We start from the raw sequence: 26,334 nt of genomic DNA, 5'->3' as shown, positions 1-26,334 counted from the left end.
CTTAGCATAAGAACCAATGTTTTTTGAAAGGGCTAGGGTCTGAAATATTAAGGAAAACTACTTAAGCAAAACATAGAAAGTACACTATGTTTGAAACCAGAGTTGTGAGTTTGAGTGCCAACTGTGCCACTTAATATTTTTGTGAATATTTAATCCCACTGAATTTCAAGTTTCAAAAATGAGGAGAGTAATCTCCTCTTCACAAGTAATTGTGAGGCTTCAATGAAGAAATATATATCAACTGAACAATACTTGGCCTATAGAATTTGCTTACTAATAGCTTGTTGTCTTATTGTGGAATTCTGCAGAAACAGGGTTGATAGTGATGAAATTTAGGGCTGGGACTTGAATATTGGAGAGCTCTATGCTTTCCTTATCACATCACATTAAAAAAGGCAGTGGTTTTTGTCCCAGTGCTGGCCTTAGAGTAGTAATATAGGGAAATGAGAATTATGTAGCATGTAGCAGGGTATTTTTCTTGTGTATATCTACACACACATACACAAACACACACACATACAAACACACATACACTGCTTCATCAAATCTTGTGTGTGTGTGAGTGTTCAGAAAAAGAAAGTCAAACTAGGAAAATTCCAGGACAAGAATATATAGGAATTGGTAGTTGTTTGGGGTTTGGGGAGATGGGAAAGTGCTGGCACTGGAGAAATATATTTAAAATCTAGGCATTTAACCTGTTTCCATTTTACAAAGTATCTTTTGTCAAATGAGTTAAGTGCAAGAACAAAGTATAAGCTAACATTTTATGAGAGAGGTGAATGCTGAAGTTCCTATTTTACAGATAAAGTAACTGGAGACATTTATTTTCCTCATGAAGTGGACATAAGTCTAGTAATTGGAAACTTTGACTTAAAATGAAAGCTCTGTCACCAACTTGTCATGTGGTCCTGAGTGAATTATGTGTTTATTTCCTTGCCTGTAAACTTGAGCATATCTCATTCTGCTATCCCTGATATTTCTCACTTAGGACATGAGGCAATCTCTGAGGCCAGGCCAGATCTTTTCTGCACTTTAAAGTGAAATCTTTAAATTTATGCAGAAGATTCACAGGATAAGCAGGATCTTTCCACTTGATGCTCTTTGTTTCTTTGCTTTTGAGAGTGAGCAAAAGACCTAATTATGGATGGGAAGGATTAACTCTTACAACCAAGCTCCCAGTAGGTCTGCAGTGTTTATGTGTTGAATGTGATGATGTGGCAGCAGTGCCAAGGACACAGATCTAGGGTCTTGTACTCTTCATGCACTCTTCTTTAACAAGTGGATGAATACACTAGCCACCACATCATCTGTGTAATTTGTGACTTGGGCACATTTCAGTTGAGTCTCAAGGAAAAGACAAAAAGGAAAATATATTTACTCATAGAAGGCAAACTCCATCTAGGAAGCATTTTCATATGTCTAATCCTCATAAAAACCTTGGGAGTTAAATGGTAATATCTTGCTATGTAAAAGCATTTTCTTTGTTTTAGAAAAAGAAATTATATAGTTTTATAATTTGCTTTCTTCACCTCACGTGTTTCCCACAAACCTGTAATTATTTGTCTTCTTCAGTAGACTGTGAACTCCTTGAAGTCACCAACTCTACTTCATTCATTTTAGTTCTTCTGGGGCTTAACACAGTGCCTGGTACAAGCAAACATTTAGTAAATGATGAGTAACTATGATTTACTGTAGGAATTAGGATGCTTAGGTAATTAGCCCAAAGCTACCAAATTTTTATTTTTCTCTTCTTTTAGCATATCTTCCACTTTTAATTTCTATCATAATTGAGAAATGCTTAAAAAATATAAAGTGCCACATACATGTCAGTTCAGACCATGTTGACTCTCTGCATTCACATAAATTGTTCTGGTCTGTATCCAGTCGATAATGCAGCTGTTATTTTTATAATCGTCTAAGTACATATTTGCACAACAGGCGGTGTCAACTCATCCAAGTTACTTGCTGTTATTTGCCTGATACTTTAAATTACAGAGCTCCATTACTGAAGTCATTATTTGTGGTTAAGAGGGAGTGGTACTGAGAGTGGTAACAAGACAAGTTTCTTAAAATGAAGATCAAAATTGACCTTCTTTACCTGTCTTTAAATTTATCTTGATTTAACTGCCTAGAGCAAGTACAAAGGACAGCCCTGCCTCATTTCTTTCTGTCAGTTTACTCTATAGAAAATAGTAGATTAAAAAGATGTATGGGCTTAAATATTAGTAATTATTTGAAAGATTTTGTTAAATGATGCTTTTAAAAATGTTATGCCACTCTACTTTTACTCTATTTTGTGAGCAGAACTCAGGGAGAGAAAACTCAGTAAGGGTAGGAATCTTCTCTTTCTGGATATGATAATGCACTGCAAATGTGGGAGTATTAAGATTAAATTTTTAAGCCAAATTCCATCCATGTCTAGTTTCTAATACTTCCTTACATTTAATAAAATATTTTATTTTATTTTCAAAAAACAAGAACTCCAAAATTATTGAGAATCTTTTCAGTAAAACATTTTATAGTGACAAAATATTTATTTTTCCACAAACGTTTTTGTGAGCTTACCCATATTTAATACAGTTGCTTTTTAGCTTAGCAGTGCTTGAATTTTGGTGTGCTAAGAATTACCTGGGAGTTATGCTTAAAAAATAGGTTCCTGGGCCATCCTCTAAGAATCAATCAGTGTGGGTGGGGTCTTAATAATATTTTTAAAAATTTTATTTTAGTAAGCACTCCAGGTGGTTCTGATATAGGTAGTCTGAGGATTATGTTTTGATAATCACTTTATTCTCCAGTCCTGCTTACACAAGACCTCTTTCTCTGCCTTTTGTTATTAAGCTGATATCATATATGCCTGAAATTAGACAGGCTGTAAGAAAAAAAGATATTAAAAACACAATAGTAGCTGTTACTTCAAAGAAGTATATTTTGATAAGAAAAGTAAGAGGCATGAAGGAAGGGATAAAGGAGAGCATATTTACTGAGTGAAAAGTTACAATATATATTCCAAAATTCTTTTTGACCCACTGCCAAATTTTTATTTGATTTTCTGGTCAAGTCGCCTTGATGCCTTATGTTGTGTTTATGGAGTATATGGAATTTTTCTGTAGTGAAGACCTCAAAATACAAGAGTTTGGGGGATTAAGTCATATGGTGATTCTGCATACATACACATTTTGAAGTTTGTGCTCTATATTTTGATGTTGGTTCATAGTGATAAACTGCCTTTATAAAATGCCTTTATAAAGTAAGGACATGCTGTCTTCTAAATAATCTCATTCACTTTTTTCATATGGATGCTATTTTTATACTGACCATCTTTTCCACTGATAGCTCTTATTGAATTGTTTGTTATTTCAGGAGAACAGTAAAGTGTTGGCCGTTGAGAAAATGTGTCAAACTTACGCAATTCTATCTCTGATTTACAGTTCAGCTACACATGTTGGCAGAGGTGTGTACTGGTGGGCCCAGGAAAGGCAACATTAATTCCTCCTCTCGTGACCCAGAAATACCTTGATCCTGATAATCTATAATTTATAAAAGCAGGCTTAGGAAATGTTACAATAAAGTGTAAGGGTATTCTTCCTAGTGGGTGTGGATATTATGAAATTGTAGAATCTTAAGAGTGGTGGTCGTGACTTTAAAAGAGAACTGTTGGGCAGTTCCTGAATACCAGTCTATAGCCAGGCCAGCTGTAACAATCATCTGCAGAGCTTTTAAAAATGGAAACTCCTGGCCCCCTCAAGAAGATTCTGGTTTAGTCCAGAGTGGGTCCCAGAAATTTGAATTTTATAAAAGCTTTCCAGGTGATTACATAATCAGCTAAGTTTTGATACAGGTTTCAACTTACAACTCAGTGTAAGAATTCTTTCTACAACATTCCTGCCAGAGTCATCCAGTCTCAACTTTGACAACTCCTGTTTTGTGAGGCAACTTATTTCATTGCTTTTAAAGATTTTTTCTTGGCCTGAATTAAAATCTATTATTTGTAATTTCCACCTACTAGTATTGTTCTTTCTTTTGGAAAGAGGAAAGAGAAACTAACTTTCAGTCAGCATTTACCATATTTCACTTGCTGGGCTTGGTATTGTTACCTCTTTGTGTGCTTGAAAATATTAAAGTAGGTAATTTCCTTAGCTGTAAAATGGAGCATCAGAGTAGATCAGCAGTTTTCAAAATGTGGTCTGTGGATGCTGGGGACCCCTGAGACCATTTAATGGAATGTGCAGTCAAAAATATTTTTATCATAATGTGAAGTTGCTATTTGCAGTTTTCTTTTCCTTTCCTCCTCTCCTCCCCTCCCCTCCCCTTCCCTCCCCTCCCCTCTCCTCTTCTCTCCTTTCATTTCTTCTTCTTCTTTTTGAGATAAGGTCTCACTCTGTTGCCTGGGCTAGAGTGCAGTGGCATCAGCATAACTTACTGCAACCTCAAACTCCTGGGGTCAAGCTATCCTCCTGCCTCAGCATCCCGAGTACCTGGGGCTAACAGATGTATGCCACCACACCTGGCTAAATTTCTTCCTTCCTCCCTCCCTCTCTCCCTCTCCTCCTTCCTTCCTTCCTTCCTTCTTTCCTTCCTTCCTCTCTCTCTCTCTCTCTCTCTCTTTCTCTCTTTCTTTTCTTGTTTTTTTATAGAGATGGAGGTCTCACTATGTTGCTCAGGCTGGTCTCCAGCGATCCTCCCATGTTGGCCTTCCAAAGTGCTAGGATTTATTTGCCTTTTTTAATGTATTGACATTTGCACAGAGGATGCAAAGCATTTTTGGGTAATACTACTGATGCCTTAGTGCAAATCAAGGCAGTGGCACCAGGTTGTATTAGTCATTGAATTCTTTATCATTACCACTTACAGAACAAAGAAACAAGAAGCCAGTTTCTCTTAAGAATGTTGTAGATGAAACAGCAAAAATTATTAATTTTATTAACTATTTACCATTGAGTAATCTTTTTAATTCTCTATGTGGTGAAATAGGAAATATGCATAAAACACTTATGCTACATACCCAACTATGGTTGGTTATCTTGAGGAAAATCACATGTGTGATTGAGTTGAACTAAGTACTTTTTTCGTAGAGCACCATTTTTTTAATTGAAAGAATGACTAATAAACATACAATGGTTATTTAGACCCGGGTACTTGGCAGACATAGTCTCAAAAACGAATAAAGTGAGCTTGTCCATTTTAAGAAAAGCAATGGACACTTTTTTTTTAAATCAATAAAATTGAACTTTCAAGAGAAAATTAGTAGTTTGGAAAGCTTGCATTCACCACCATAAGCCTGATGGCTTCTCGATACTTAAAAACTTTTCTGATAAGATTGGTGGTGGTATTAAGAAATGTGGTTTTAAAAAATATTGTATAATAAAATGTGTCAACGTTTTAAAAGTCTGCATAATTCAGTGAACCAATATTTTTCAAATGAACTAATGCATGATGTTACAAAATCATGCATGGCTAAGAGATCCATTTGAAGGCTACTGGATTTTAAAGTGACAGAATGCAAAATGTTTATTGATACCCAGGTTTTAGATTCCATATTGCAATTAATGTTTGAGAAATTATTACTTGTCAAATATTGATATAGTATCAAAGAAGAATAGCCACAATTATACAAAAATGCTATTAAAACACCTTGCCTCTTTCCAACTATATATCTGTGTGAAAATAGATACTTTTCACATACTTCCATCAAATCAACATGTCACAACAGATTCAGTGTGATAGCACTTGTGAGAATCTAGCTGTCTTTTTCTAAACCAGGCATTTAAGAGATTTGCAAAAATGTAAAACAATGCCAGTTTTCTCTCTAATGTTTTGTTTTGGGAAATAAACTTATATTTCAGAAAATATGTTATGTTACCTTGTAATAGGTTTATTATTATTTTACATGAATTAATAACTATTTAAAATTTTTGAAGTTTTACTTTCTAACATAATAGATATTGATAAATGTAATGATAGCTCTTTGAAACTCTCAATAATTTTTACAAATGTAAGAGTCCTGAGACCAGAGTTTGAGAACCACTGGACTACATCATCTCTAAATTCATTTCAACTACCATCTTTAGAACATGGAGCCATTCTAATGTAACATAGTTCCTATAAAGTTTCTTAGCCATTTTCCTCTGAATGCTTTGTCAATGTCCCTTCCAGATTGTGGCCCTCAATACTGAAATAATATTGAAGATGTAGGTTGAGCAGCATAGAATACATGAATAGGCTACTATGAGTTGGCTTCAATAATAATTATCTTTGGAGATCTATAAGAATAGATGAAATTCCTATTTCTTTAAGGAAGCAATTTCTTCTAGAAAAGCAGAATGGTGGGCTAGGGAGCATCTTAAGTTGTTTTCTTTGATACCTCGCAAATACTCTTACCTTTTGCATCAGAAGATATAAATACTAATGACTAAAACCTCATTTTCTATTCACTATTGTGATGTTCTTAATTATTAGCAATTGCATTTTTAAAAAAAATTGGGCATTAGCTTGATATCAGTCCCACTAAAAGTCAAATGTCACATTTTGTTTTTTATAGTTAATTCAAATTCTGCATAATATAATTATTAAGGAGAAAAGGAAAGCTAAGCATTATGGAGTTCAAGAAACATGGGTTTAGCCTAGGAAAACTATAAACAGAAAAAGTGATAATAATAGTAAAGAGGTTTTTAAATTTTTTTTAAACTGATGTAGCTTTGGGGCAAATAGCAATAGTTTTAATGCAAAAATTACATCTCCAGGAAAACTCATTTGAATTTGCATACAGGATATTTGTGATGACTTTCTAATTTTTATTTTGATATATAAAAAACCAGGCATTGATATTTTCCCAAAAGTTAGTTGAGAAAATAAATGCTTTAAAGGCAGTTGTTTTAACTCAGCCGCTCATTATGTATAACATTATTAAAATTAGTGAATCAATAAATTTTAAAAAGTTATTTAATTCTTGATCAGTTTTAAACATGGAATGCTATAATTTAATGTAAAGGTGAATAAAGTCTGTTACAGGTGTTTTTGGTAGCACTTTAGTACTTAAATAATACCTTAGAATCATTGACTCTCAGGGTTGGAAGGTCATTTAATCCAACCACCCATTTGATGCTTGAACCTTCTTGCTAAATCAAATAATAAAGCAAACAGGAGGGTGATTTAAAAAAAGAAATAGGTGTGGCATAGAGACAGAGCTTTAAGCAGATTAAAAATTTAGCTTGAAAGCTTTTAAAGTCTAATTATACAGGGAGGTGGCAGTGTTTTTATTTGCTGTTTACCTTTGATCTATTACCTATTTTTGGTAACGTGGGACATGCTTTTGTAAAAGTGTTTATGGTTTCTTCATTTGATGTCAGGATCCTTGTTTGAAGTTGCCCTGTAATTTTGAGAGTTTTTTAAAAACTACTAATAATATTAAAATTTGGCTTTTGCTCTCAGACTGATAGCAAGTTACCCCAGATCTGGCTGATTTCTTTTGAATGTGTAAGTGATATACTGAATTTTAGAAGTAGCTTTCTTATTTTGGGGCACATTAGACATGTTAAGTATAAAAAAATTTGAATAACATCAAATAATAGGAAGGAGAAAGTGAAGAATCTATAGCTCACTGCTGAATGTTAACATTTTTGTTAAATTGTACTTTGTGAAACTTGCATTTATATATTTTTCACATATGTACACATATATATTTGATTTTCTATAAATTGATTGGCTTTTCACATGTGCACACATATGTACACATATATATTTGATTTTCTATAAATTGGCTTCTATTATACATGTACTTTTTAAATTCAACAATATATTGTGAACAATATATTTTTATGTCAGTAAGTATAGATTTATATCATAATTTTTAATAGTTACATAACAGTGTTATATATATGTACCATAATTTTCTTATCCAATCAGTAGGTTATTTCTAATATTGGCTATTATAAAAATACTATTATTATATAAAGATAAAGATATATTACATTATGTATCTTTTATCATTTTTGTGATTACTTATTTAGGATAATTTTTGTAAGTATTATTGTAAACTCAAAGTATGGACATTAAAAATTTTAATATTTACTGTCAAATTGCTATTCAGAAAAATTATACACAATTTATAATCCCACTAATGGTACCTGAGAGTGCTTATTTTTCTATACCTTCACCAATACCAGTTTTTGTCCAGTTTATAAAATATTTTGCCAATATTGTAGATGAAACTATTTCATTTGCATTTCTGTGATTATTCAGGAGATTGTACACATTTTTATGTTTTTGGACATTTGTATTTCTTCATTTGTAGATTCTTTATATTCCTTGTACATTTTTATATTGAAGTGTTTGTAGCAATGCATTTTTTATTTGGCAAATTAAGAATGTGTAACCTATTTGATGACTCAGTAGTATGGAGCATGTCACTACCATGGTTAGATGTAATAGTCTGTGGCCTAGGTTGGATTATTAACTTTTTTAATTTAAATTTTTATGTTCTTACTGTCCAGAAAAATCCCTAACCTTTGGTCACAATTTGCTGAATGAATGAGTGAATGAATGAAAAAATAGAGGACTAGAACAATCCTTGGGTGATTGTGTGTTCTGAAGATTCATTTTACTAAACAGATTTGAGATTTTCCAGAATAGATAATGATTTGCTCTGGCATTTCTTTCTCTATCTACTCATTTTATGCTACCCTCAGGACCAAATCAACCACTTTTATATTTGGAAATGTCTTCTTCAGCCTAAACTTTTCTGGTTCTTAAGGACTTCAAGTTGTGTGTATTAATTCTTAGCTCTTTGCCCATCATAAAAATGTTGCTTGTTTGTTACTAAATTCTCTGCATGAGGAAGTGTACAATAAAGTCATTTTTTTTCTTTTATAATAATGAAATCTGTGACCTTAGGAACTTACTCTTTTTTGATTCTTTGCTCTAAACTTCACCAGTAGTGCAAATCAGTTGATAATGTGATTCAGAGTTGCTTTTAACATAAGTAGCAGAATTGCACTGATATGTAACAAATGAGATTTATTGACTTTGTATTGGTACATATTAAAATATTATTTGCCTTGAATGTCTGGAATCTAACTTGTTCCAAAATTAGAGGTATTTCTGGAGTTAGAGATCTTAATTCCTAAAGAATTCATTGATGAAAAAATTAGATCTGTGTTAGTTGCAATATTTACTGGTTACATTTTATTTTATCCTTCCATTGTTTACATGTGAATGAAGGAATGGGATGTATTATGTATCGTGCATAATTCCAATTCATGCTTTCAAAAGAATAGTTGCCAGAAAAGCAAGGTGTGATGTTTTAAAAAAATGTATAAATACTAAAAGCCCTTTTGGATTCTTCCAGGGTTTAGGCTTTTGGGTATACAGCATTTGCTATAGATTTATTTTGTGGGTACCTTCTTTGTAAAGAAATTGTAATTTATAACTCAGGGAAGGATAAAATGTGAATTGCTTATATCAGAACTAGTACTCTTTGCTAGTTTGGGATAGTACACATAGTGTGTCTGGGTAGGGTTGTTTGGTGTTCTAGATAAAATTACTCTCCTGGATCCCAAAACAATAGAAAGCTAAAAGGAAGAAAAGGGTTTAATGCTGAAAATTAATGATAGAACTACCTTCCCCTGGCCAGCCTCTCCTGTACTTTTTGCACTGGTGGAAGTAGGCATTACAGAGTTGCTGGAAACTGGTGAAGCTGGAGTGGTGAAGGCCTGAGGCACCATTTCCCACAAGGACAGGGAAGTCTAGTGAGAAAGCCTAGCCGTCAATACTTAAAGCTGTCCAATGCCCAGACCTTTATTATCTATTGATTAGAAAATAGAATAAATTATCTGGATCATTTAGGTAAAAGCATATTTTAGGGGAAGAGCTGAGTTAGGTATTTATTTTACATCCCAGTTTAATTTCAAATGCCAATAATCTATTAAGATCATTTGTGTTTTAAATGCAAAGTTGGGCATAGTGATTCCTACAAATGATATTGATCAAGATCCATTTTTTTCAGAATGAATTTTATTTAAATGTAGTTAGCTCTAACTAACCTAGATATTCACTGGCTATGTTTACAAAATGCAGGTTGAATCAAACCAATCCCCAGAGCCTAGGAAAGTTTCTGACCTAAATTGGGAACATAAGCTCTATTATTATTTTCAGTTGAATATGCTACACATAGCCATCCTCACATTTTGGAAACAATATAGCCTCTGCAACAAAGTTTCTTTGTTTTAATGGAAATAAAAATGTGGTGTATTTAGACCAAACAATAAAAATAAACTACCAAACTACCTTTTAATGCATGAAGGTTCTTGAGAGAGGAAATCATAGATACTTAGAGGCATAAAGTGACTCATTGTGCTAGTTAAAAATTTTTATAAGGCTAGTTCTATGTTTTTGAGTTGCATCTGTTACCTCTTCAGCTAGAACTAAAGTGTGTATAAGCAAAAGAATTTTGGACTGAACTGTGGCTTATACAGAATGTCTTATACACAGCATAAGCGTCTAATGAGTTCTAAACCTTAGGTAAAACAAAAACTGCATCCTTCTACCTGCAAGGTATTCCTGTTGAATGCATTCAAGATATTCTCTGTGAAGCTAATTCATTTCAAATTGCAGACATAAATTAAACATGTTTTTCAAATGTAACATGTAAACCTTTATTCTCTTTAAATTTTTTTGCTTTTTGTTTTTATTTATTCATACTTTTAAACACCTACTTTATTATTGACAAGTTTTTAAAAAGCCATAATGAATGGAGATTTTTGTATTCTTAGATGTAGAACAATGAAATAAATGTTTCTTTTGGCATTATCATCTTGGAAAAATTTGTTAGAGTAGATGGGGACAACTGCCTAAGTTAAAAATAGTATGCTTTGTAGCCAGAATGTATACTTCTTTAATAAAGCATATAAATGCAATTTACTTATCCTTTTTCATTTCATTTTGTATCTAAATTTTCAGGTCACTTTCATGAATTCAAAGGCAATTTACCAGTGATTTCTGGGTGCTGGGGCTGATTTCTTGTGCATATTTGTAAGTATTGGTTTATTTATTACTTTTCGAATTGTGTAATGAAATAGTTACAATTTGTAAACAAGGTCTTAATTCCTATTGTGTGTGAATTTTTATTAGTTTGTTTATAAGTTTTTTATAAATTTTTTTGTAAGTATTTTTTGTAGGAGGAGTATAGAAAAAAATATCAGCTGGTGAAAAAAGCATCAGTTTGTTGTAATTTCCAGCAAAATAACACCATACAGAGCCTATTACAGTAAGCTTAAAGAATAAATATTTTACTTTTGAGAATAGGGCTCAATTGTAGGAATGAGTTATCTTAAACTGTCTAGTCTATATACACTTGAATAATTTACCCTGATAACTTCTGACAGTCTTCTGGTTGTCTCAACCTGAAAAGTACCTGTGCCTCTAGGAAAGATATGAGATGATACAAAAATACAAAGAGCTGTCAGTACACAAGGAGATTATGTACAGGCATACTTTTTTTATTGCACTTTACTTTGTTGCACTTTGTGGATGTGTTTTTTACAAATTAAGGGTCTGTGGTAACCCTATATTGGGCATGTCTGTCGGTACCATTTTTCCAAACAGCATGTGCTCACTTTATGTCTCTCTGTCACATTTGGGTACTTCTCACAATATTTTGAACTTTTTCATTATTATTATATCTGTTATGATGATCTATGATCAGTGATCTTTGATGTTACAATTGGAATTGTTTTGGGATGTCACCAACCACACCTATATAAGATGGTAAACTTGAGTGTTTTGTGTGTGTTCTGTTTCACCTACTGGCCATTCCCCCATCTCTTTCCCTCTCCTCAAGCCTCCCTATCTCTGAGGCACAACAATATTGAAATTAGCCCAATTAATAACACTACAGTGGCCTTTAAGTGGTCAAGTGAAAGGAGGAGGAGCATATTTCTTATTTTAAATCAAAAGTGAGGAAGGCATGTTGAAAGCAGAGACAGGTCAATAGCTAGACTTCTTGTACCACACAGTTAGCGAAGTTGTGAATGCAAAGGGAAAGTTCTTGAAGGAAATAAAAAGTGCTATTCCAGTGAACACATGAATGATAAGAAAGCAAAACAGCCTTATGGTTGATATGGAGAAAGTTTTAGTGATCTGGATAGAAGATCAAATCAGGCATAACATTTCCTTAATGCAAAGCGTAACCCAGAGCAAGGCCATAACTCTTCAATTCTATGTAGGCTGAAAGAGGTGAGAAAGCTTCAGAAGAACAGTTGGAAACTAGCAGAGATTGGTTTATGAGGTTTAAGGAAAGTAGCTGTTGCTAGAATATAGTGAAAGGTGAAGCAGCAAATGCTGATTTAGAAGTTGCAGCAAATTATCCAGAAGACTCGGCTAACTGAGGTCATTAATAGAAGTGGCTACACTAAATAACAGATTTTTTTCAGTTGATGAAACAGCCTTGTACAGAAATAAGATGCCATCTAAGACTTTCATAGCTAGAAAGGGGAAATCAATGCTTGGCTTTAAAGCTTCAAAGGACAGGCTGACTCTCTTGTTAGGGGCTAACGCAGCTGGTGACTTTAAGTTGAAGCCAATGCTCATTCACTATTCTGAAAATCCTAGGCCCCTTAAGAATTATGCTAAATCTGCTCTGCCTGTGCTCTATAAATGGAACAACAAAGCATAGATGACAGCATATTTGTTTACAGCATAGGTTTACTGGATATTTTAAGCCCACTGTTGAGACCTACTGCTCAGGAAAAAGATTCCTTTCAAAATATTACTGCTTATTAATAATGCACTTGGTCACCCAAGAGCTCTGATGGAGATGTAGAAGGAAATTAATTTTTCTTTCATGCCTGCTAACACAATATCCATTCTGCAGCCCATAGATTAATGAGTAATTTCAACTTTCAAGTCTTATCATTTAGGAAATACAATTTGTAAGGCTATAACAGCCATAGATGCTGAGTCCTCTAATGGATCTGGGCGAAAGTAGTTTGAAAACCCTCTGGAATGAATTTTACCATTCTATATGCCGTTAAGAACATTTGTGATTCATGGGAGGAGGTTGAAATATCAACATTAACAGGAGTTTGGAAGAAGTTGATTCTGACCCTCATGCATGACTTTGAGCGGTTCAAGCCTTCAGTGGAGGCAGTAACGGCAGATGTGGTGGGAATAGCAAAAGAACTACTATTAGAAGTGGAGCCAGAAGATCTGGCTGAATTGCTGCAACCTCATGATAAAACTTGAGCAGATGAGGAGTTGCTTCTTATGGATGAACAAAGAGAATAGTTTCTTGAGATGGAATCTACTCCAGGTGTCTATGCTACAAACATTGTTGAAGTAACAACAGAAGATTTAGAATATGACATAAACTTAGTTGATAAAGCAGTGACAGCATTTGAGAGGATTGACTCCAACTTTGAAAGAAGTTCTGTGGGTAAAATGCTATCAAAAACAGCATCACATGCCTGTACTAAGGAATCAAAGACTCACTTGGTGAATATATAATGTATATCACAATGGTAGTATTCCTACTTTCTTCCCAATCCCCAAAATGCCGTTATATTTTAAGTGGTATTTTGGAGAATAAAGGTACTTTTTTTCAGGGAAGAGAGTAAATTTCAAGAAAAAATACTGAATAAACTTGAAAGATCAGTTAGAGTACTCAAAATTAATTGATAAATATTTATTTTGTAGAAGTGATTTAGAGTATGTACCAGGTATTCAAAAATGTCTGTGTGTATACGAGCCCATATTTACATAACTTGAGTTTAAAATGTATCGTGTGGAAACCATTGGTATTTAAAAGGCTCTTTTACATTCGATAACAGCAAAGACATAGGAAACTTTTTGTTGATAGTATACTAGGAATTTTTGACAATATATTTCTAGGAAATTACTTGAAATAGATAACGTTATAAATTAGAGTTTAAGTGATTTAGTGTTTAAGCAGAGAACAGTGAAAATTTATTTAAAACTACCTTTTCTTTTAGTAGTAGTATTGATTGGGATAGATATTTTGAACTATTTAAAAAATAGATGTTCATGTTTAATATTGTTGAATACATAAAGTATTTTAATGCTTTAAGAATGATTAAGTTTATGAAATTATATCAATTTAAATTTTATTATTTTAAGACAATTATTATGTAAAACACAAAAATGTATAAACTGTATGGTTCATTTGTATTAAATATAAGCTTTTAATTTTCAAGAGGTATCATGGTGAGGATTAGGAAGCAAAGAGGGTGGAGAAAGAAATATAAAGTATCTTTGAAGGGCTGCTGATGAAAACAGAGGATTCTAAGGAGTTGAGCTTATCCTATTAGAAATCTAAGTGAAGGGAAATAATATTGAGCTGTCTAAATCTTATCTTAGTTGCATTATCCTTTCTTTTACCTCCTTTCTCTCTTCATATCATTTAGTCATTCCCTTTAGTAAGTTTTTAGGATTATGAACTTTTTTAAAGTGACAAATAGAATTACCAGCGTTTCAACCAAGATAGTCTTGGTTAAAACATAGTTTACATTTCTCATTACCCAAAGGCTCTGTTTCCTGAATTCTTCATGTCTTTCCCCTCACCAAGACACACAGGATAGCTTTGAATGGAGATGATCCAATTAGCTAGACATTTTCTTGTGACCTAACAAAGGGAAAGGTGAAAATTAGAAGAAGGGACACTGTTGATATAGTTTTTATGTGGTATTTCTGGAGTTCAGCTTAAAAAAACTAAAAACTTTTAGTCAGATTTTATCTAGTCACTTAGAAGTCATGCTAGTTATACAGGCCTAAAGCAATTATTTTCCAGTCTTGATCATTTCCGTTTGTTAATTTAGGGCCTGCACTTTGCTGTTCCTTTGGTCAGTGATCTCAAGTTTTGTTAGGGCCATCTCGTGACTGCAGAACCTTCTTGTTAAAGAAATGTAGCATGATACTATGCCCAAGATAAGTCAGAAGAAATTAACATGGCGTACAAAATTCTTGAGTTTCTAGTTGTTTCAATTATTGTGGAAACTGTTCACCATTTATACTGAATGATGAGACAGTTAAAACAATAGACATATTTATCTAGTTAGGCCTAAGAACAAGCAAATAGGTTCAGTGACAATGGCTTCTTTTATAAACCTTAATTTCCATGTCCTAGAACTGCTAATTTGCTACATGATCTAAAGCAGAAAGTTATACCTCATGGCCATGGGAAGGTTTCTTAGTAAGGTGCGCAGAAGCCTGTCTGAGATAAGGAAGGTGGGATATTGTTTTGCACATCCATAATGAATGGGCCACACCAAGAGTGTGTGAGAACCGATTGGAATCTTACCTACTCACATCAACTACCTAGGTCAGAAGGGGAAAACACTGTGAAAGAAAATCGCTCTCTTCGTAAGCTGCATCTTATTCTAGTTTTTTAAATTCTTATTAAAAAAAAAGCTACTTTTCTCTTTTTCCTAAGTAGATATTATGTAAGAAGACCTTGTTTTACATGTCAGTATCCCACATTTAATTTTTTTTATCTCTAATGGAAAATAATTATGTATTTATTATAGAATGTCTTTTTTTCCTTTGGGTAGATGCCTAGTAGTGAATGCATTACATGCAACCAAAATGTTTGTATCCCCATAATATCCTGAATTAAAAAAATAATTATGTAATTCTGCCCATTCAGTTTTACCAGGGCAAAAATGATTGGTTAAAAAACAATAACAACAAACCAGAGGTAGTTCATTAGGTACCCTGCTTTTTCAGGTTACTCAAACCTTTTTAGTAATTTGATAGTGAATTCCCTTTTATAAAATTCTGTCGCTTTTCATGGTCTCTAATAGCAACCTTTTTACTGAGGTCTCTGACAAGGATTTTATTGTCTGATACCAGAAGTGATTATTGTCTAACCCAGGCTTGAGGCAATAATAATAACAACAATAGAATCTTAAGTTGGTGTAACACTTGATCTTGCACACATGAAGTTGGTTGGATTTCATAAAAACTCTGTAGGATGAGTAGGAATTATCTTTATTTTTGCAGAGTAGCAGAATTCAAACCTAGAATTTATTTATAAATTCAGTGTTCTTTCTACAACACCATGCTGTCTTCCCTCAGAGAGTTTTAGCACTTTTTCTGTTGTTTTTGATCACTATCTCAGTCTTCACTTGGTTTCTGTACAAATATTTTTCAAAAGTTGAGATAGAGTAGGTCAGGGAAGAGATTGTAGAGAGGCTTCTACCACTTACTTTGTTTCTTCATGTTCCTAGAGCATTTGGTTCTCCCTGACATTTTCCTATTCCTCTATTCCAAAACTGCCACATGTCATGCTTCAGCTGAAATTTTTTGAATTGCATAGATTTTTAGGAAACAAACAAAAAGAATCATGAATTCAGGTCTTTGTGGTATTTTAAAATGGAAAGAAATCTGTTTCAAACTGGGCATAGCCCAGACCAAGGCTCTGTCAGTGAGAACATCTGTGATTTTAAGGACAAGTAGGTCTAAGTGCGTTATCTTTAAAAAATATTATTCCAAGCTAATCTTGACATAGAGCAGGTAAATAAAAAAGATGAGCTGTGAAAATCCACAAATAGGGCTTGAATGCCATTTTCCATGACAACGGGAGCTGCCCCACGAAAGCATTAATGCTGGGAATGTAAGGAATTTAAAATTGTGCCTTCTCAGTTTTACAGTTGTGTGCTCATGTTAATTAGAGATATACTGACATTTGAAGTATCTACATTAATACACACAGCTACTATACATTTGTGAACTGTGGCCAGAAATCTACTTTAATTGAAAGGAGTTTGCTAATCTGAATGTGTATATCCATTACATTTTAAGCTTTTACGTTTTATATACTAGTGCTCTTAGATACTTGCTCTTTCTGCCCTGTCTACTTTGTGTTTCTAATTTATACCTGAAAGGATAGCCTGCCCCGGCCTATTTTTAATCTTTTAGTGGTGTTTTGGAGCTGTATTGATGGAATTTTGGGAAAAAATGTTTTTAATAGTGTCATTTATTTGCTGTAGTTTTGAATCTCTTTTCCCTCTCTGACTTTCTAAATTGTTGGTTTTTCTTGCAAACCTTTAAAATGGCCTGCCACCAAAATAAGATAGGATTTAGGTTTATGGAATTTGCTTTGCTGAGTAGTGCAAAAAAAGCTACTCTTTATAGTCACACTATGGTTTTAGTCAGAAAAGCCCAGTATTAGAGACCTTGATGGGATTTGAATAGTGAAGAGGGATTCTGGTTTTTCCAGTATAGCAGAGTTTCATCTTTCGGTCTTGATGTTAAGCCATGTGTCTCTTAATTTTTGATTCACAAATATGTTTGTGAATCCAAAAACAATAGTTTGATGCCTTCTTGAGGTCATCCTTAGCCCTAAAATTTTTGCTTTGTCTGTCTTACACTTAAATTAAGACCTTACATTTATTTTTTGCAAGCTGTATTTCTTAAGAATCTGTCTGTCAGGATTTTTAACCTAATTGTTTTGTGCTTGTTGTCTAATGAAACTCCTACACTTACCTTTTGGACCAATCCCTGAATATTACACAAGACCAGTTAGAAAGAAGCTTCCTTTTTGTAGTACCAGAAGAAACTGCTCTCAAAAGTTTGTAATGCTCTGAACTTGTTTCATTAAACCATTTTACTGGCACTATTAAACCACTGAGACCTGGGACTATTAAAACTTACTCAGTACTATTATTATTGTTATGGCCTATTTTATCCTTTATTACTTTTTCTTCACTGTACCAAGTTCCTCTGTTCTTTAGTCTTTCATGTTGCTTACTACATATTATGCCATCACAGCACATTCAGTAATTTCAAGTTAATTGCTCAATTATCAGTGATAGTCATGAAGCATTTGAAACATGCGCAGTGGAAGATTTTAAAAATTTCAAAATAAGTTGGTGTGTCATACTCTTAAATATGAAACATGCCAATATCTGCAGGCATAAAAATACACAGCCTGAGCTAGGCATTTCAGGGAAGGCAAAAACCTACTCTTAAAAAATCAGGGCTTTTGTCTGGCACTGAAGTGTTTCATCTTCGCTAATTTCAAACAACATGTCTAAATTTGATCTTGGTTTGCTTTTCAACTCTAAAAATTTGGTTGTGGTTTATAAAGGAAGAGGGAAGTAAAATTGTATTGATTTTGTTTGAATGTTTTACTGGAACCTCTCACAATCACTTATTCACTGTAAAGTGATATTTGGTGTGAGGTGGATCCATGTTGGTTTCTGACTACTAAAGAAGTGGAATAATCTCTTTATAATGTTTATTCATTCAGAAGACAATCCTTTAATTAGAGGACAGTGTTACAGGAAGGTTGCATATTGATGATTTATTGATATTGAAAAAGAAACCTCACAAGAACAATGACACTTTGGGGACTTATTCTGAATCCTACACAATAAATAGTATTCTCAGATGTCTTCAAGGTAACTTACACATTATGATTGTAATTGTTGTAATAATTATTGTAACTCTTTTGGCAACTAGGCAAACTATCATTAAATGTTTGCATTAGTATTCAGTTTGGGGTTTTCTCTAAACTAATATAGTGCCAACAGCTCTTTTTTAGATGCTATTATGGTTCTTTCACATTTTATAGTACTGTAGTAAAGCTGAATTTACTGGCTACATTTGAAGGTGGAGTAGAGTTGCACAAGAGTCAACATTAAAGTGATTCAGTGCCCAATGGAGAAAAAAATTCTTATTAACTTGGGATTGGAAACAATGTGGGGCTTGGGGACAATTTTCTAAGAGCTACTAATAAATTTGAATATTTCCGCAAAAAGCTGCTCTTTGAAATTGTTAACCAAGAAGATAAGCTTAACCATTTTCTAAGTATTCTTACATAACTTTCATTAATATCAAAAGGAATTAAAAGTATATAGAGAAGAGAAAATAAAGCCATTATTTGAGCTGGGTGATGGTCTCAAATATAAAGAAGTGAAAGAGTGTCAACAAATGCACTAATTGTACACAGCTAGTTATTATTTTCTAACAATGATCTATAAGATGTGAAATATAGTCTGTCTATAAGTTCAAGAAAAAATAAAGTCACTGATTACTGAAGTATTTAGCTAGAAATATTTTACTTACTATTTAGTTTATAAAGATTGCTTGAATAATTAACAAAATCTAGTTCATTTTGTTGTATGCTTATTTCTTTTTTTTTTTTGAGACAGAGTCTCACTCTGTTGCCCAGGCTAGAGTGAGTGCCGTGGCGTCAGCCTAGCTCACAGCAACCTCAAACTCCTCAGCTCAAGCGATCCTACTGTCTCAGCCTCCCGAGTAGCTGGGACTACAGGCATGCACCACCATGTCCGGCTAATTTTTTTCTATATATATATTTTTTAGCTGTCCATATAATTTCTTTCTATTTTTAGTAGAGATGGGGTCTCGCTCTTGCTCAGGCTGGTCTCGAACTCCTGAGCTCAAACGATCCGCCCACCTCGGCCTCCCAGAGTGCTAGGATTACAGGCGTGAGCCACCGCGCCCGGCCTGTATGCTTATTTCTACATATCACTTTCAGCATATAGTTTTATCTGAAGTACATATTTCATGTTATTTTGGAATATTGGTATAAATGATTATCATTTCACCAAATTTTTGCCAGCTCCAAAGCATCAAAATGTGAGTTAAATATTGCCAGTAAAGATAAACATTTTGTGCATTCTTTTTCTCTCTTTCTGTGTGTGACCTATGTATTTCTTGCTGGAGGTTTTAAAAAATATGGGGCAATTATAGTGTAAAAAAATTAATTTCCAAAGCATCACCTTCTATAGATGACTGGCAAAAGAGACTATCCTTTATGTTTAATCATTTAAAAATGGTCCATATCATATAATGTTTATTATTATTATTTGCTTAGTATTAAGGGCTTGGCACAATGCTTACAAGAGAAGAAAAGATGGTCTCTACCCTAAGGGCTTAAAACTTGATATGTTACTAGAGAGTTTATGTGGGTGGAGTTTTTTGGATACAAACTGTTCTGGAGTTAGCTCTTTCTAGCACACACAGTTTCATATAAACTTAAGTGAATGAATTTATTAATAAAAGCAGATTTTCTATCTTTATTTCACCTCTGGGCTCTTTTATATCTTTGAAGCACACAGCACAACAAAAGGGTATGTTTGACAGTAAATTATTATTTTTCCCTTTTTGATCCTGACATCATAGATAATTAAGCAATAGCATTAATGGAACCCAAGTCTGCACCCCTATAATTGCCTATATTAGGCAAAATATAGATCCTTTTTTTTCTTAAAGCTAAGGCAGGCTGGTGACAAGCCTATGGCTTAGTTTTAATTATTGCCACTAGTATTCTGAGTTTCATTGAACAAAATATAGAAGAAATCTAGATCTATTAATCCTCATGTAAATATTATTTTTATTTCATTATTATGTATATTATAGAATCATCAATTAGAGTGGATTTTTTAAATTTTAAATTAAAAATTTTTAATTATGGGTACATAATAGTTGTATATATTTATCGGGTACATGTGATGTTTTGATACAGGCATACAATGAATATTAATCAAATCACAGTAATTGGATTATCTTATTACCTCAGGCCTCCATCATTTCCTTGTGTAGAATACATTGTTTTTAAGGTGAGATTGGTCTCACATAATTTGATATCTGATATAGCCATAAGTGCACACTCATTGAATGGCTGACAGTTTTAAGGGATGGAAACATTTGGGCTTTATCCTCATAGAGGCAATATGTGGAAGCCCCTGATTATATTGATTCTGTGACTCCTTCTGTTAGAGAGAGTTTTCCCCCAGAATTGCAGTCACAAGACAGAAAGCTAAGAGACAATATCTGGGAGAAGTTTCAAAGAGTAAGATATGAAAAATGTGGGTATAAACAAGAGTTGAATATCAGAAAACTTTGAGGGCCTGGAGTTTTTTGAGAAGATATGGTTAAAAAAATGGAAGAAATATCTGTCTCTCCAACTTCACTGCAGTAATTGAGAAGAGGAGAAAAAGGGAGAGAAATAAGTGAAACAAGAGATGATTGAAATGGGAGATTTTTGTAGAATCACAAAATGGATTTTAGGACTGCTTTTTAAGGTGTGGAAATACTTGTTTGGATCAGACAATGGTAACTTAAAAAGAGTTCTACAGTTTTATTTTTTCTAATTTGTTTCAAGTTTATTGATTTCAATTCTATGCCTTTTGAGTACAACTATAGGAATTGTAAAAAATTTGTGCCTTCTTGGTAAAAATCAGTGAGAATAATTTTTCTTTCTCTAGGTAAAGATTAATACAGTGTACATGAAAATAATTATCTATGCATCACACTCTGATATTATATATAGGATTCTTACACGTTCTCATTCATTGTAACTATGACCAGGAAACATGCTTATATCTGCTAGAGCAAAGAATCAGGTGAGTTACGTTTCAAATATGGTATGTGATGTTTCCAGTTTTGGGTGTTGGGAAGCTCTTTGGAATCACTTTTCTGCAAAGTAACTTGTAATAAATCTTCCTTCCCCTTCCTTTCTCCTTCCTCTTCGTTTCTCCCCTCCCTTCTGTCCTTTCTTTTTTTTTCACTTAAGAGATAATTTGTTTTTAATTAGTCTGTGTGCTGCTTGCCAAGTTGTAAGATAATACCTAACACATGTCCCTTAAATTGTATGCAGGGTCACCTTTTTGATTAAGAACTGAAGAGTCTCAATTGAGTTTCTTATAAGAACTAAGGGCACTCTAGTATATTTTGTGCATTCAAAGAAACTGAGGAACTTTTAGAATTAGGAATTAGTTTTTCTATTGTGAGGTGATGAAGATAGCATACTTAGAAAGACATTATAATCTTTATTGGCCCAACAGTTTACTAAACCTGGATTAGGATTTGTCAAATTTTAAGGCTTGTTGAATGTTTGTTCTCTAAGAACAGGATAGAGAAATAACTAATGGTCTAAAAGGAGAATTTTAAAGTTTTTAGAAAGACCTCCTATAGTGAGGCATTCTATATAACCATATACTTACAACCATAAGGGATGTCCTTAGTTGTGTTGCTCTGGCATTTTTTCCACATAAAGTGAATTAGTCTCAGTTGTTGATGTCAGTCTTTTTTGAAAATAGTTTGACTTAGGGATAAATATCCCATGGAACCAGAAGGGTAAAGTTTATAAGTTATCTCAAGGATATTGAGCAGGAGATGAAACCAAGATATGCCTGAAAGAAGGTTGTGGATTGGTTAAGGTTGTGATTATATACAAAACCGGTAGAATGGCAAGCTGTGTGGCAATTTGAAATGTCTAGAGGAAACAGCCTGCCACTCTCCCAAAACAGTACCTACCAGTGCTCCAACACTTCCCAGTTTCTGTGGCAGGAGAGGAATGGGAGGGAATAGGAAGTCAGGGGTCTATATACTTGGCATAGAGCAGTTAACAAAAGACAGCTGTTACTTGTGTTAAGCACCTGCATGTACTAGGCATTATGTTTATTTTTTTCTCATCCTGTTGGAATATTGCAACCATCTTATGCTAATAGTTCTCTCCAGAAATGCAGATGTCATATCCTGGATTTTTAGGCTTCTGTTCCTCCTACACAAAGAGAGTGCAATTCTTTCCTTCCTTCTCTGAGATTGACCCTTAATTTAGGTCCTTGTGCTGCTAAATTGACCTTTGGTAATGGACAGAGTGACTATCTTGCCCTGCTGAGTTTTTTCCTAGAGGAGAGGTGTGTCACTGTGGAAGAAGTTGGGCTCAACTGAAGGAGTTCTTAGCCTGGAGGGCTTGGTTTGGTCCTTCAGCAGTGACCTCATTTTTGCCACTTGGTTTTTTTTTCATTGTTGTTGTCAAGAAACTTTGTGTTTTAATTTTTGTTTTTGCATAATGCTATTGATCATTTTCATTTCTTTTTATTACTGGTGCTATCTTTTAAAAAAGCCTTACTGTGTCTTTTCATTCTGCTTCCCATGAAAGGAGGAAATGTAAGCATGATAAGAGTAAATGCAAGGTTTGCACAATCTCATTTGTTTAGGCTTTCAGCAGTGCTCTGTAGCCTTGAAGGCACACATAGTAAAGCTTTGTAGATGTGATTAGGTCAAACACGAAGTGGGTACCTTCTAGATATGTTGAATAGATACATATTTAAATCTGGAAGTCAACTTGAAGTAGCCTATGTAAACTCCCAAGAGAGGTGAGGCAATAACCATCTTTACCTGAACCAAATTGCAATACTGAAGCTTTACCATATGGCAATTTATTGTTTGAAATAGCCCAGCCTAAGTTAGTATCATAGTGAGAAGTGATCTGACCCCATTAGAGTCTTCACTGTGGATGGTATAATCAATGGTCAATATAATTTCTAACTTGGCCTCTCGAACTATTTGAAGATATGATTGTCTGTTTTCCCAGTTAAGGCAAATTCTTTTTTGGTAGCAATGTTTTCTTCCCAGTAGAGTGCTTAGTATCTTTGGAAACTAGTAATAATTCAAATCTATAAATACATACTGAGTACTGACTTTATTCAAAGCATAGCTTTAGATGCTGCATTGGAAACAAATGCAAATGTACAAAGTTCCTGCCCTCAAGAAGCTTAGAATCTAGACATAATTATTAAACTCTATTCCTTTTTGTATCCTTAGTCTCTAACCAATTCAATGTATGGCTCAAAGAAGGAATTAATAAATGTTAATTAATTTGCATTGATTATAGCAGAGGAGATGTAATTCCCTATGAAGAATAGGTTAAGTGCCTTAACAGAGTAAAAAATAGTACCCTAGGAGGTTCAGAGAATTTAAGGTATATCCCTTTAACAAGAAGGATATTAGGAAGCAGATTTTTTGATGTTCTTTGAGAGTGGGATAGAATTTTGTCAGTGGAATAGGAGCATCCTGGTAGTGAGGGGAATAGCATGAACATGAGTATGGAGCAGATGGGTGGAAGCATTTAAGTATAGGATAGGGAACAATAAGTACAGTTTGACTGAAGTATAGGTATGTATAGGCTAGAAAATTTAGTGTGATCATATCATTGTGGTCCATAATGCTAAGCTAAGGCATTTGGTAGGTCAGAGGGGGCTGTCACAACCAAATAGTCCAGTGGAATAGCAAGAGCTTTGCTTTAAAAAAATTAATTCAGCCAATGGTTGATAGAGTTGATTAGAAGAAAAAAAAAATTCTTGAACTAGAGAAGCAGCTTGTAACGGTGATTGAGCAATTGCAAAAGTTCGAGTAGGAGGTAAAAGGTTTAAACAAGGGATCAATTAAGACTGGTGGGACTATATATTGAGGGAAGGACAAGGGAAAGGAGTCAAAATGACTTTTACTGCTTTATCCCTGTTCATATTGTTCATCATAGTACTAAATTTGTGAAAAGGCAGAGGGAAATAATCATATTAATAATCTCTTGTCAATCCCCAAATCCCTTTCCAGCTCATTGATTAAATCTCGACAGAAAATTAAGGACTTTTTTCCTTCCTATGGAACACTGGGAAGAAGATGCATTTTTTTTTCTCTAGAAGGAATAATTGTAAAAAAAAAAAAAAGAGTATTTATTTTTTATTTATTTATTTATTTTTTTATTTCATCTTATTATTATGGGGGATACAGAATTTCAGGTTACATGCGTTGCCCATGTACCGCCTGTCCCCCCAAGTCAAAGCTCCAGGCGTGTCCGTTCCCCAGACAGTGTGCGTTGCACCCAAGAAGATGCATTTTTTAAAGCAACGAGAATATCCTTGAAGATAAAATTGCTGTGAGGATTTAGAGGCATAACATAAACACAAAAGATATTAACATTAGGAGCTAAAGTGCATATGCAGGGCCTTGTTGATTTCAGAGTCATAAGTTAAAACTTGGCTACCATGAGTGTGAGAAAAGTGAATATACTTGAGATTATGTCATTTTTATCAGGTGGCTTTCACATAGGGATTAGTGCATAGCATCTGTGAGGAATAAAACAGGTGCACACAGAGTTTGGTTACTTTTAAAACTCTGTCAGATAAAGTGAGGACTTATGACTCCCGGGTTATATTGCCACATTCTGTCCTTGTCCACAGAAGATATAGTTGTAGCAAGTATTATATTTAAGATACAAGCCTTTTTCTATTTTTCTTTTTCAAGGTAAGAGGAAATCGTGCAGGAAAATATATTCATGTGTGAGAAAAGATACATTGAAATAAAAATAAAAAAACCACACTTTTTCAAGAAAATGGAACAAAGTCAAGGTGACTTTGTAGTGGATCCTGTCATTTATATTACTTTATCATTTAGACTAACACTAAAATTTGTTTATTAATTTATTCATTCACTCTGTAAGAATATGAATTTGGACTCTTGTGGACATAAAGTGAGATTAAATATAGAAAACGAAGAATTAGTCCTTAGGAATTTATAATCTATTTGTTGGTGGAGATGAGATAAATATTTACGAAAAATAGGAGTGAAAAGGAAACTGAAACAAAACCTAGTAATTACTCCCTGTGAAAGTCTTTGGCTATTGTTTCTTCTTAGGGAGCTAAAGTGGCTGGTCAACTCTATCCTTCACTCAAATGTAAGCACTATAGCCTCCTGACACACTGGGTCCCTTGCCATTTCCTCATCACAGGATGGCCTTTCAAAACCTTTGTGTGACTTAAAAATCTGTCTCACTTGCGCTTGGTGAGTAGTGCATATATTGCAGTGCATAATAGTAAAATGCTTTTTGTATGAATTGCAGAAACTCTATCTCCCATATACATTCTATTAAGATTATTTTATGTTAAAAATATTTTTAAAAAATTCAAATAGCCTATGGGAAAGTTAAAATTTATTACCTTTTCACACCTTAGATACATCTATACTTTAAAAATGAAAAACTACAACTTTTTGAGTACCTTCTCTGAATCAGAACTATATTAGATGTTTCTTATAAGTTTTAAAATATACTGTGTGGGATCCCTGCCACTCCTGGGCTTTGCTGTGTACTAGCTGTGGTCTTAGGCAAATCATATAACCTCTTTGAGCCTTAGCTTTCTCCCCTGTAAAGTGAGAACATTACCTATTGCATGGGTTTCCTTTTACAGGTTTGTTGAACTATACTTGACATACAGTAAACCACACATATTTAAAGTGTAGAATTTGATAAGTTTTGAGATAGGTATATATCAGTGAAGCCATTTCCACAATCAAGATAATGAAAATATATTTCCATAATTCCCAACAGTTTCTTCAGAACCCCTCACTTCTGCTTCTCCCTGCTTCTCCCCTGACTCCATCCCCAGATAATCACTGATCTGCTGTCACTATTGATTGGTGTACATTTTCTAGAATTTTGTATCAGTGGAATCATAGAGTATGTACTCTTTTTTTGCTAGTTTTTTTCATTCAGCAGAATTATCTTGAGATTCACTC

General features: G+C 33.8%; 1 protein-coding gene and 1 pseudogene across 1 annotated transcript in view; one reads left to right on the top strand and one right to left on the bottom strand.

The window, feature by feature from the left end:
• SOX6 (SRY-box transcription factor 6) overlaps positions 1 to 26,334 on the top strand; it is a 678,732-nt gene that overhangs the window by 167,932 nt on the left and 484,466 nt on the right. The window lies entirely within an intron of this gene.
• Positions 1 to 26,334, bottom strand: part of LOC138383616 (tropomyosin alpha-3 chain-like) — a 43,327-nt pseudogene that overhangs the window by 1,798 nt on the left and 15,195 nt on the right.

Source organism: Eulemur rufifrons, chromosome 6 (genome assembly GCF_041146395.1).
Source record: "Eulemur rufifrons isolate Redbay chromosome 6, OSU_ERuf_1, whole genome shotgun sequence".
NCBI classification, from domain to species: Eukaryota; Metazoa; Chordata; class Mammalia; order Primates; family Lemuridae; genus Eulemur; species Eulemur rufifrons.
This window is presented reverse-complemented; position numbering and strand designations above follow the sequence as displayed.